This window comes from Harpia harpyja, chromosome Z (genome assembly GCF_026419915.1).
Source record: "Harpia harpyja isolate bHarHar1 chromosome Z, bHarHar1 primary haplotype, whole genome shotgun sequence".
Classification (NCBI taxonomy): domain Eukaryota; kingdom Metazoa; phylum Chordata; class Aves; order Accipitriformes; family Accipitridae; genus Harpia; species Harpia harpyja.
This window is the reverse complement of record NC_068969.1, coordinates 68,138,875-68,152,804: the sequence shown is the minus strand read 5'-3', so window position 1 is coordinate 68,152,804 and position 13,930 is coordinate 68,138,875. Positions and strand designations below refer to the sequence as shown.

Sequence of the window (13,930 nt, the reverse complement as noted above, 5' to 3'; positions counted from 1 at the left end):
GAAAGCTCCATCATCTTGGAAAGTTGTATATAGAGACCCTAGAACCTTAAAACTGACTTTGAAGCATGTCTAATCTTCCATATCATTTTGGAATCTGGGAGAAATGGATTTTGATTTGGAAAATAATATTGGTGGGAGTCTGGTCTGAGATTGTGGCTAAACAACAAGTAACAGTGAACTATGGAGGTACTTTGGGATTGGGATGTAATTTTACTCAGATTCCAGAATTTAATCCTGACAAATTAGAAATTAGTTAGATGAGAGATAAGGGAAAAGGCGAGTATCTAACAGGACAAACTGAACTGAAGAAAAAGACAAAAAATAAGAGACAAGCTGAACAATTAATTTACCTCCCAAAGAACTCCACCTTTAGCAGCAGCCGTGAAGTATGGCTGCTTGTGTAGAGGACTTAAAAATGATCTCCAATTGACTGAAACCTTTAAACCTAAAAGAGGAACAATATTTAGTTGTGGAAAAACTATTATTCAGAGTCCAGGACACTTAGTTTGGGCAATGAGTGATGGAACCTGGACAACCCATCTGCCTCTTGATGGGAAGGTAAAACAAATCACTTTGGGAATGCCAACATTATGCCTAATTTGGAAAAAGTCTCCTTGTAAAGGATTGTTAGAAAATTTGAAATGGGAACGGATGAAAAGGTCAGAAATAGATGATGAATAGAATGAACCCTCCACCGGAGTTAGAATTAGTTAAACCCTAGAATCTCTACTAACCCCTTTGGCAATATATAGGAATCGAGACTGGCTGTACCAACTAACAGGACAGGTAGAGAAACTGGCCAATGTGACCAGAAAAGGATTTAGAGATCTAAATATACAATTACAGACCACTTCCAAAATGACTCTACAAAATAGAATGGCTTCAGATATGTTTCTACTCAAAGAACACGGAGTGTGTGGATATTTAAAAGACAGAATGGACCATTGTTGTATACACATTCCGAATGTAAGTCAGAATGTAGAACATGATTTGGAATTATTGGAAAAAAATTGAGAAAGACACACATGAGTTGCAACAAGATATGCAAGAGAGTTGGATACACAAGATCTTTAAGAGATTAGGTTGGAATCTAAGTTTTTGGATTAAAGCATTGATTAATACAGTATCAACTTTGTTGATAATTTTTGTAATGATCATTTTGATTTATTATTTTTTTGAAAAAGCAAATTACTCGTAAAACTTCTTTTAATCGCATGATCATCCAAGCTGTTGCAAGACAGCAAGATGGACAAACAATCCCAGAGTTTCCTCCAGCATATAGTGAATGATTAGTAAAATTATAGTGAAAGTACTGAAATGATTTTCAAAACTTTCAAAGGGGGGAATGTTGAAAATATTTTGATAAAGAAATTAAAATCTAATTATATAAAAGAGTTCGGTTTGATGAAGAAGTAAAAAATTGTGAAGCATAGGTATGGGAGTGTTAAGTTTGAAATGTAGTCATAGGAACTTAGGAACTTTAGAAAATGTACTATGTGTGACTATAAGAATTCAAGTATTGTCTAAAATCAGTTAACCACAGAAACTTTGACAAAGATTTGTTGGTTTGTAGTGTTTTGTTTCAGGAGACTAGGGAAACCATTATGGACACCAGTTTGCTGCCTGGAAACCCCTTACCCTTCCCACCTCGATCTAATTATCGAGGATTCCAATCAGTAGAGTTAAGTGAGATTAACCAATGATTGTTTTAACATAAGAATATTAATAAGATGGTGTGACTGAAGGACCAATTATTAGAAAGGTTAAATTTAAGAATAGACATAGTATGCATTTTTATGTAAACTAATATAGATGATGGTGAGAATCGTACTGCACAGAATCACCTAAGAGAGGTCAAGAAGCGGACAAATGAGGAAGACTATGGAAGACCACCAGAGGGCTTCTGAAGACCACCAGAGACCTTCACTGCGCTTGCGTAAAGGACACTTACATATGTTAATAGTTTCCCGGAAAACTAATGATTATGTATAACACTTCTCAGAAATCTAGTGAATATGTATAACAGGTGTGCATTTAACCTGCATAGTTAAACCAGACAGAGGCACATGATAGGTGGAGCGATCCCCCGTGTGCCCAGCGCTGCAATAAAGGAGTGCCTGCTTCTTAACTTCTCATTGTTGTTAAGGAGTTTTATTTCGGCAACAGAAGGATGTTTCTCTTAATTTTAAATAATTTCTGTACCCGCTTTATACAACTTGCTTGGAAAAGACAAACTGGCTGGGGACCCAATTAAAGTTACCCTTTAATAAAGTCCCCTTACTTATTGCCTTAAAGCAGAGTTAAAGCAGAACTGGCTGACTGATCCCAACATTTAAAGGTGTTGGTTGAAAATTGGGCTCAGAGGCAAGATGTCATTCCTTCTTCAAATTCAGTCTTCCCACTTGGATTCTGAGGGTCCTTGATTCTACCAACAAGTCAAGAGGGCTCTGATTCTTCAGCAGTTAAGGCTGATTCTTCTTAGGCTGGCAGGATGTCGGAAAAGAAAAGCTTTTTATAACTGGAGGGAACCTGGTTCCTACCCAAAGCATCCCAATAGCCTTCAAAGCTCACGGAAAAGTTTAGCCATTCTGTTCCCAGAAAAACTAGGTAGCACTTAAAGCATTCCAAAATTCTAGGAAGTTTATGTACAACACTCTTTTTTTTTTTTTAAACATTGGAAAATTAAAAGACAGTTTGCAGGATATTAATTACGTTAAGTTGCATTTTGATTTCAGAATATGATGGCCTCCAGTCAAACTCTTCTTGACTCTTAAGGTACAGGAAGCGAAATGAAGAGTGTTTTATGGCTGTCTTTGTGCATTAAAGTTTTTTTGTCTTACAATGTTGTAACAGAAAAAGCCGTATCATGTCACAACTATACTTGCCAAGCTCTAATGAAAGGCTTGCCAGCCTAATGGAAGCTAAAAGCTAGGAGCACGGAGGACAGTCCACCAAGTCCATCACGACTGTGTAAAGAACTTGTAACCAGTGTTTTTTTTCAGCAGGGATTTTTGAAGTGTTTCCCCACCCTCTTGTCTCCTTGTTCCATAGATGACAAGGACACAATTTTAAAGGAATCCTTTTGAAGGAACTACTCTTCCATCCCAAGAAATAATGCTGGCTCTCTTCCATAAAGAAGACAATTTAGCGGAAAATGCGGTCTTTGGTTTTGCTTTTGTCAACATCTGAGGGCCTCTATTACTTACAAACACTTTGCCTAGTCATGTGAAATGCTAGTTAGCTGTCAGGTAGCTGCACACTCTTGGGTTTCTCTGTACCAATAGGAGCACCTACACTTCCTCAGATAACCTGAATGAATATCATTTGGAGGTAGTGTAATGCAGAGCTCCAAGCTTGTGCTCAGGCAATCCACTGACTCACATAGTCAGGCTGAAGCAGAAGGTCAGATCCAAAGCTGCAAGGGTTACACAGTTAGGTTTGCCCTGCCATGCCTACAGGCAAGTCAGGCAGGAGTTGTTAGCAATTCAGAAGAAAGAACAAATGGCCTTGATGGGCAGTCAATCTCAAAGGTTTTTCAATCAACTGAACGCTCTCCCATGCCCACTCAGGGGCCATCACAGCTGTGATGGGCATGGGATGGGAATGCATGATCATGCATTTCCCCTTCCAGGCATGAAAATGCAGTCTCCTTTCATGGCCAATTCCCAGTACCCACAGAGAACTAGGAAGAGTGGTTAGCTCTTGAAAGAGCACTTGATGATCCTGCTCTGGGAAGGTTTTCCAAAGTAATGGCTCTCTGGAACCTCCCTTTGTTCCTAGGAGAAGAAGACATCAACAACTACCCTGGCGCAGCCCAGGATTAACAGTAGTTAATATTCCCCTTTTAAGTTGCCCTCCCCCTAACAGCATAAAGGAACTACACTGCAAGTAGTGTGTGTAGGACTGAATGCAGTCCTTGCTCCTGGGTGCAGATATCTCTCCAGAAATTACTCTTTGTTGATTTCACATTTGGTCTGATGACTTCAGGAACAAGACAACACCTGGTTGGACTCAAACAGTATTTCATTCAAGAAACAGCCACATCACATTTTTGTTCTGTGACCCACAAACTGAGAGACAAGCCCTGCAGTAAATCTGGAAGGCTTATAAGTGAGGGTGGTAACTGCAGTTACCGGCAGTGCACATTTTGGTCTGGCTCTCTGGATGCTCAGATGCAACTGAACTTTGAAGAAGAGTGTATCTGGAATTGGTTCTTACAGAAAACAATGTAATTGTAACAGGCTTGTAATTTAGCTTCGGTGTTTCTGTAAAGGCAGTATGGGTAGTGCACAAGATAAAACAGACCATGCAGGTTGTGCTAAAAAATATGTTAAGGAGAAAAAGGATGTTGTCAACCTCTACAAGTGCGTGACTAAACAAAGCAAATAGCCTTGGAGCATTGGCTGTTTTAAAGCAGCAGATCCCATCTTTGCTGCCTGTGAAACATACATTAGTCATTGCAAATAGGCAAAACTGAAAGGCAGTAAAAACAAAGCTTGAGTCGTTTGGACCCTTTTGTATGCCTTATATCACGCATGGGATCTCCCAAGAGAAAAATTTGAGGAGGTAAAGAAGTTTGAAAAAGAAATCCAGAAACTGAAGGAGGATGAAATTCCCAAATTAACAGAACAAAACACTACCTTAATCGAAAGAGAGGAACACCTTACATCTTGTTTACAAACTAAACAACTAGAGTTACATGTTGGAAAAGTGCAAGATTAGAAACAAGAAGGTTCAGAAAATGATCTAGAAAAAGCTAGAGCAGCAGCTCAGTTTCCAGCAGAGCAATGTAAACTCATCCAAACAATGCATCAGTGCAATGCAATCATTGAAGATCTAACAGAAAACATTTCTTTGCATGACTGGTTCATAGCTGTTGTGAGGGCAGAAGACATTCCTGTTATTTTCCTAACCCCTGAAACTTCTTGCCCAGGAATTTATTCTGAAACTTGGGAACTCTCTCCCAAAGACTCACTACCATGAGCTCCTTCCAGCCCTGAGCTGGAGGTACTCCATCCCATTAACCCTACAGTAACCTGAAAGGTTGGAGCATGTATCCACATTTAAATAGAGAAGATGTAAGCCAGCTGGCTCATGGAAGTCTGTCTAATACAGACGCATGTATGTTTAGGGAAGATTTAAGCATTTTAGTCAATCCAGACGCAAACTTTTAACAGGTGGATAAGAGGGTTTAGCCCCATTTTTCCCAGGGAAGTCTTAATACTCATTTGAGAGTGACTGCACTGTTGCAGGATGCTGGGACCATCAGGAGGCCCAGTCAGTTGCAAGGGAAGATATTGCAAGGGAAGATATCCTGTGAAGCCCATTCAAACTGTGATTTATTCTAAGCATGGCCCTCACTCCGCTTCAGGCAGAATAGCAGAAAACCTCACAACTCCCAAATTTCAGTGTTTCTTCATGGACTAGTCTAACCTTTAGCCAGAGGTGACCACCTTTTAATCAAAGCCACTTGGAATAAAGAAAACCAAGGCCATCCAGAGGTGCAATTCAACTCATTGCCTACTCACAATCCCTGCCCAAAACTTCCTGAATTCACGCTAGATCCATTCAGAAATCAACTCTGGAAGGAACTACATGATCTTTGAGAAGATATGACAATCTACCATAATCAAATCTACTGATACTTTTATAGAGGCTCTGTGGATAGAGCTGCAAAGATAGAAGCAGGGACTACAGCAACTTCTCTGTCCCCTCAGTGAATCGATATCAAGGTCTGTAAAGTGAGTTTGGCCAACTCAACCGTGAGTCCTAGACAACGTCTGTAGGTTCTGCTAGGGAGGCCCAGGTTCCTGTGGGCTGGCACCAGAGATCCTTGCACCTTTGCCAGTGGATTCCTGGGGACAACCCTCAGTTGAAATGGTCACTGGGAACTCAGAAAAAGTTGCCCCAATTATTAACAGACACAGGAGCATCCATGAACATTCTCAAGATGTCTATGGTAAACTCAGGCAGAAAAACCAAGTGCAGGTCACTTTAAGTAGTTAGGGTGGAGCCCACCAGCATGCCCCAGCTTGGGAAAATGTCCCCATACAACTAGGGTAATTAAACAGAGTAATGCACAGCACAGTCAGGAAGAGCCCAGAAGGAGGAATTTTCAGTGTACCATTTCTAAAGGAAAATTGTCCTCCAGTGGATTTGGCAAAGAAAAATTTACAACATTTTGAGGGAAGACCCTCAGTCATTTCTGCTGTGCATAGTTGGGCTGCTCTCATGGTACCAGACCATGACTGATGGTGCTCAGGCAGGAAATCCATGAAAGCTTGGGCACAGAATGAGACCAAATCTGGTAGGATTGAAGCAGATATGATGATCTTGCAAATGAAGGTGCTCTCACAGAGATGCTGTCTATCCATAAGGCTCCCCTGCAGCCTGTGAGCAAACCAGATCAGACTTGGAGGCTTACAGTGGACTACAGAGCTTTGAATGCTGGTACAACCCCGGAAGCACTTGTGATGATTGCCAAATACAAGGAAGTTGTGACAGCAGCTGCACCAGGGTCATACAGTGTGACAGATGTGGTCAATGGTTGTCTTCTGTACCACTGAATCAAGCTTCCTGGTACAAATTTGCTTTTTCCTTTTTGGGAACTCACTTTGCTTTCACTTGGACCCCCAAGGTTACCACTCTTCCCCCACTATTTATCACACGCACATATCACATATGCCAGAAAAATTGTAACCAGAGTCCAGAAAGCATGTGATCATAAGTGGATGACATTTTAATCCACTCTCCCACCCAGGAAAGAAAAAAAAGAAGTCATGGAAGAAGTATTGCCTTTCCTAATTGAAACAGGACTTAAACCCAGTAGGTAAAAGGCTCAGCTAGTTCAAAACCAAGTCTAATACTTATACATGTCCTTGGATAAAAATGGCTCAATCCCTGCATGTTCAGATTGGGAACACTGTAAAATTCCAGCCCCAACCAATGCTCACCCATTATGGTAATTTTTAAGCTTAATTATTTTTCCCCAAGACTTTATCAAATCCTTTGCAAAAAAACACAAGCCTCTGTATTGGCTACTCAAGAAAAAATGTAAATGGATGTGAGGAAAGGAACAGTGTGAAGCACTCAAAAAGATTTACAGAGGGCCACTGCATTAGCCCACCCAAGCCCTTTCTCCTCCCTTTTACTTTCAGTTAGCTGGTTACCCTGAAAGCACAGGAGCCACCCTTTTTCAAATTCAAACAGGGAAACCAAGGGTTATTGCATATGCATCCAGGCTTTTGGATGTAAGTGAAAAGTTCAGCCCACACGAAAGGGTTTGCCTTGCCCTAGTATGGAGCCTGAAGAACCGGGATTATGTAATTGGAAGGTCCAAAGGGATTATGCAAACTGCACACTCCTCTCTCAGATAATTTCAGGTAAAGTGAAGGACAGTCAAGTTAGCAACCCCAGCATTGCACAGCGGGCTCCAGCTTTAGTAAATCAGGGTGTCAGCTTCAAAGCTGCACCCCAAGAACCTGTAGCCCCATATGAGCTGTTGGTGGAGAGAGAAGTATGCGCTTTTCCCTTCCCCAAGTTAGAGAAAGTCTCTGGCCTGGAAAATGCAGTGAATCACAAGAGGAAGCTCTAATAAAGGGGTTTTCCACCTTCTACACAAATGGGTCCTCCTTTTATGACAAAGCTATTACCAAAACAGGATACAAAGCAGTTATGTGCTAGATGGTAGAATACTGCCTGGTCCAGCATGTCCTCAATCTGCACAAACTTCAGAGCTGCAGGCAGTGTTGGAGGTTTTGAGATTTGAATAGCCAAATGTTCTTCCGGCAGTTTACATGGACTCAGACTGGACCACATCTGGCAACAGTCCGGCCTTCTGTTTGGTTAGCAAGAAATCTAGTCTTCAGATGGCAAACCAGCAGCACGCAATGCTAAATGGCAACAAATACCTAATATAACCTAGAACACAAAATGAGTAATCCGGATCACACACACTGCTGCCCATAGTGAACAGCAAATGGCAGCAGCATACTGTAATAACCAATATGGCTGATAACATGGCCAAGCAAGCTGTATACAAGTCTGAGCCCAGCACAGAGCACAATCCCGGTTGCAGCTGTCATAACTCAGGCTCAGGGCAGAACTGGAAGAGTCATCTCAGATTTAAATACCTTCCAGGAGGGATATGCAGAGATTAAAGTATTGGCTGAAGCAGGAAAAGATCAATCAGGTCAATTCACCACAGTGTGGGAAAGGAATAGCTACTGGGCTGCAGATGCAGAAGACAGTAAGCACTGTTTTTTGTCTCAGAATATGCAATGCCTAAGCCAATTCATACATTAGCAAGGCCATAGAGCTAAGGCACACACTCTGAGCAGAGTGAAGGACACTGGCTGGTGGCTTAATAGGAAGGATGTAGATAGCTGGTGTGAGAACCACCTTTCTTTGTGCACAACCAATGCAGATTATGCTGGTATAAATGCCCCAATCCCGCAGCAATGTATTAAATGCCCACGAGTATGACTGCAGATTGACTTTGTGAGACATCTGTCAGTGACAGCTCAAAACAATAAATACATCTTGGTAGCATTATATCTTTTCAGAAAAAACAACACTGCAGCCATGACAGCAAAGTTGTGACTTAAAATCTTTTCATGATGGGGTACGCCCCATTGCATAGGTTCTGATCTCGACAGCTGCTCTGTCTGAACAGTTAGGCACGAGCTCTGCCAAGCCCTAGGAATAAAGCGGAGGTTCCACACTGCACGGCACCCCACATCTTCACATTTACTGGAACACATAAACCACACAGTTAAGGAAGCTTTAAGAAAATGGTGCAAAGCTAATTGCAAGAATTGGGATGAGAAACTCTCTATTAATTTCATGGCATTGTGCGGATCTAAAGCAACTCATGGTTATGCTCCCTTCCAAGTTATCACACAGTGGCAAATGAGAATGCTTGAGTCCTGCTGGTTTGGGGTAGAGCTACCCAGCCCTTGGGAACACACAGTAGTTACAGACGAGTGGGTAGAAGCATTACTGGAAGAAACAGCCAAGGCTCACCAAGATGTATGAAGACAACTGGGGAGAGCCCAAGTGGATATGGACAAAATGTTAAAGTGTGATAGCAAACCAGTCACATGGGGTGTAGACCAGCTAGTAATGTATAGGAAATTCCCTGTGAACAAATATTCTCTGATACATCAGTGGGATGGACCAGCCAATATTATGGATAAGGTTAGTCCTGCTGTTTATCAAGTTGAAATTTCACAGAGCAAGCATGGCAACCCACAAAGAAAATACTTCCATGCTTCTCAACTGAAGGAATAGAAAGCTGAACCGTCAGCTGCCACAGACAGGTGAATTCCCAGAGTGGACTTGAGTAACACTAATTCCATCCTTTCATGGTGTGGTAACAGGTGTTTGAACATAAACAGTTCCAAATGCTTTAATTACAACTTTATCCTTTACCAGGGAGTGAGGGTGGGGAGGGGGTTGGCAGTAACATCCTTCTCTAGTTCAATTCTTCACGGGAAACGTGCAGTCATATCTATGCATCTGGTTGTTATATGCAATGAGAGCAATAACAGTCAAGACCATTCAATCTATTGATAAGCAACTGAGACCTGTGCCTCTAACAGTTTGGAGCTGGTAAATGAAGCAGTACCATGTTGGACTGTCATATGCAATGGTTCAATGGTCACAAAAGTGAAACATACCAAAGCCTCCGTATTTTGCATACACTGAGATGGACCAAAAGCATCCAGCATCCCTCTGAAGATTTGCTATGCTTTTGTTATAGCACACATCCTTTAGTAGGTGATCAAAAGGGAATTATTGTGGCTTGCAGAATTACGCAGGGAAAAACCCAGATGCCAGCATCACCCGTCATGTTTATACTGAGACTTGTGAGGTGGTGCTGTTAGCTACTGCCTAGGCTCCAAGTTCTCCAGGGTCTCAAGTCTTAAAAGAGCCAAAGAAATTAACTGTACCTGGGTTTGATCAACCCTACCAGTCTGAAGATCATGAAAGTCATTGCAGTATGAACTCCCCAAAATTGGACAATTAAAGGCAGAGATTTGAGTAAGAAAGTTCCTGGACTGGCTCATCCCACTGAGTGGAACTACATCCAGTGAAGCTATCTCAGTTAACCACTTCAAAAACTTTGGGAAAGTGTCATTTAATGTTAGGGAGGATCTGGAAGGGAATTATACATTGGTTTGGGAAAGAAAGAATCAACCAATGCATGTGTTTTATTCTTTCATCATTAATGAAACATCCCTCTGTGACTTAAAATATCCACTATTCATCCCCATGTACTTAAAACTAGATCAACCTACTAAAATCCTCAGAAACTCAAAAACTCCTCTTAAAGAAGTCCAGATGCAACTAGATGGCTTGAACATCTCCATAACCATATGCCAGTGTGCTTCCTACTTGAAAATAAGCCAACAGGGATGGATGAGATGGACTAACCCAGAGCACTCAGAAGCACCCAAATCCAAGTTTAAAAGAGGTTGGAAGGTCTAGCTAGGTCCTAATGGAGGTTTGTCTCCTATTAATGCTGCAGAATTAAGTCATTGCTAATAAGCTTTCTTATGCTACCAAAAAGTAGGAAAACTTGATGCACCCCATGACAATTCTGTTCACCAACTGGGCACTAGACAGCAAGACATCAGTAAAAATCGTTCAATGTGGGAAAATATTATAGAAAATTACGAATAACTCATGCTTACGAGTATTCAGTATCTTGAATCAGGCTATAGCATATATGCAAGCAGACTATAATCATTGGCATGATTAGACAAGCTAGAATGGGTAACATTCTTACAGAGGTAGTATCGTTGATCAAAACTCCACGAACCATGAATAAATTTTCTCTAATTGAATGCAGCAAATTGGTAAGTGCTACTTACCACCCACACATATATCAACCGATTATTAATTATCCTAATTTCAGATGCTGAGATACATATTGAATGTCTATCCTGTGATCCACTTGGCTTTGCAAGCACAGTAGCATTTAGTAACGTATTCTAGGGAGATGAACCACTATGATACAGAGAGAGAAACAGCTTTAAAACTGTGACTGTTGAAGGTTGTCACAAACGTGACTCTTGGATCAAAGGTTAAAGAGTCATAATCCTTGTTTGTCGCCACAGCCCACTGATTCTTCCTCCTGTACATTTGATTTAGTCAGGAATAACTCCTCTATTGTTTACGTTGGTACAGGTCATTTGTGTGTCAGAACTGCTTGTACTCATGTTTTTACTTCTCTGGACAAGCTCAAGAAGTGGGCCCATGTGAACCTCAGGAGTTTCAACAAGGCCAAGTGCAAGGTCCTGCACCTGGGTCGGGGCAATCCCCGGGATCAATACAGGCTGGGGGATGAAGGGATTGAGAGCAGTCCTGGGGAGGACTTGGGGGTACCGGTGGATGAAAAACTGGACATGACCCGGCAACGTGTGCTTGCAGCCCAGAAAGCCAACCGTATCATGGGCTGCATCAAAAGAAGTGTGGCGAGCAGGCTGAAGAAGGCGACACTGATCCTCTGCTCTGGTGAGACCTCACCTAGGGTACTGCATCCAGCTCTGGAGTCCTCAGCACAGGAAAGACATGGACCTGTTGGAGCAGGTCCGGAGGAGGGCCACAAAAATGGTCAGAGGGATGGAACATCTCTCCTACGAAGAAAGGCTGAGTTTGTGTTGTTCAACCTGGAGAACAGAAGGCTCTGTGGACACCTTACTGTAACCTTTCATTACTTAAGGAGGGCTTATAAGAAAGATGGGGACAGACTTTTTAGTATGGCCTGTTACAACAGGACAAGGAATAATGGTTTTAAACTAGAAGAGGACAGATTCAGACTAGATATAAGGAAAAAATTCTTTATGGTGAGGGTGTGAAACACTAGAACAAGTTGCTCAGAGAGGTGGTAGATGTCCCATCCCTGCAAACATTCAAGGTCAAGTTGGATGGGGCTCTGAGCAACCTGATCTAGTTGAAGATGTCCCTGCTCGCTGCAGGGTGGTTGGACTAGATCCCTAGATTAAAGGTCCCCTCTAACCCAAACTATTCTATGATCCTATGATTCTTTTAATTTCAGGAAAATTCAACCAACGGTTGCTTATCTCAACAGCTGCCTTGTAGTAGTATCTCAGTGATATACATGTGTTGTGGATTTTATAACCCTGATTGGACAGTACAGCATTATTAAGTTGTACCCTCATCTTTACCAATCTTTATCCCCCATTTCATGCTTTCTCACTCTCTCTTTCCCTAATGCTTTTGGAAATATCTCTCTTCAGTTAATCACTCTTGTCCTACGTTTCTTTAAATTGTAAACGGATAATCTCCCATATTCTGGGGAACCCCCTTGTCAGAGGAATTACTGGGGATACGGTCCCTCTTTGATGAAATTGAGTTGTGAAATTAACAAAGTGCTGACTAAAGATACAATTCTTTGTCCTCCTGTTTTGCCAGTAACAATTTTAAGAGAAACACGTATGCCTGTACATTCATGTTCCTGTTATTTTCTGTCAAAGACTCTGAATGTATGAATGACATCATCCCTGAGTGTGAACTGGGTATTTGGATCTCACCCTGTGTATTTGCTACTGTTGAACTAAGAAATCCCGAATGTGTACCCATCCTTTGAACCAAAGCCTCCTTTCCCCAAATCAATTTCATTTCTTGGACTCTGAATGTACATGGGGCTCTTAGCCACATGCAAAAGCCTACACGTAACAGTACTTTAGTTCCCTTAATCAATGGAAGTTTGTCTCACGATGTTGTAACAGTAACAGTTGTATCATGTCACGATACACCTGCCAAGCTCTACTTCAAAGAAAGTACCCATTTGATTTGTTAAGGCAGACTGGGCCTCAACTGTTCACCTGTTTTCACTGTTAAACAAATCACTTTTAATGTATCAGAGGAAAACATAATCTTACTTATTGATGTTTCCCATTTTGTTGTCAGTCTGAAGCTATTCATGGCTCTTGAAAGTCTATGCTTGAATGATGTACCAAACTGATGGACTAGGATTTGATGACACTGCATCGTATTTTCATCAGAACGTCTACAGGTGATTTTACTTTTTTCTTTCCTATGATGCAGGGCTTACACACAGTTTCATCGGAAAATTCCTGGTATGGCTTACTGAATTTCCTCGTGTTCAACTCCCTCTAGATCACGCATATTTCATTAATTAGAAAGTGCTCTCCATGACAAAGTTAAGATGCTTGCTGCTTCTCTTCTAGATGTCCTGAGATTTACCACTAGTGCTTCAGAAGATGACACTTATCTGTGGTCTGGCAATTGCTGAACAACTGTCTTGACTACTTGCAGGTTTTCCATCAACTGCCCTCTCGGGTATTGTCTGTCAGCCTACTGGAAGCCAAAAGCTGGGAGGACCCAGGACAGCCCATCAAGACTGTGTAAAGAACTTGTAACCAATGCTTTTGTTCAGCTGGGATTTTTGAAGTGTTCCCCCACCTCCTTTTTAGTTTCCCTGTTCCAAAGAAAACAAGAACAACATGTTTTTAAAGGAATCCTTTAAGTTCTGAAGGAACCGCTCCTTCTCCATCCCAGTAATGTTGCCTCTCTTGCAACAAGAGGACAACGCAGTGCAAAATGCAGTCTTTTGCTTTTCTTTCAGCGATCACGCTGTACTCAACACACCCGAGAGCCTCTATTACTTACAAGCACTTTAGCTAGTCAGCTGAAACGCTAGTCAGCCTACAGGCACCTGCACGCTCTCAGGCTCCTCTGTACAAACACGACCACCAACACTTCCCAGATCACCTGAACACTGTCTGAGGGCTGGAAGATGACCAGGGACACAGCAGAAACCCGCTGGAAAATGCTGGGCACGACGAAAACCCGTGAGGCGGCCAGGCAGGGCCCCGGGCCAGAGGTAGGCCGCGGCCCCAAGGCCTGCCCGGGGAGGAGCCGCTGCTGGTGAGCGGCA

At 42.0% G+C, this 13,930-nt stretch overlaps 1 protein-coding gene and 1 long non-coding RNA gene across 2 annotated transcripts in view; one reads left to right on the top strand and one right to left on the bottom strand.

Annotated features, from left to right (window-relative positions):
• Window positions 1–2,489: 2,489 nt before the first annotated feature.
• LOC128137493 (uncharacterized) lies at window positions 2,490–13,930 on the bottom strand. The gene is made up of 3 exons (XR_008233702.1): window positions 13,663–13,930; window positions 11,533–11,642; window positions 2,490–3,776 (listed from the first exon to the last, which is right to left on the bottom strand). It is a non-coding gene; the product is annotated as an uncharacterized LOC128137493 (long non-coding RNA).
• Window positions 13,857–13,930, top strand: part of SPIN1 (spindlin 1) — a 55,878-nt gene continuing 55,804 nt past the window's right edge. Inside the window, exon 1 of the mRNA XM_052778485.1 lies at window positions 13,857–13,876. The gene's annotated coding sequence lies outside the window, so the exon portion shown is untranslated. The remainder of the gene's footprint in view (window positions 13,877–13,930) is intronic.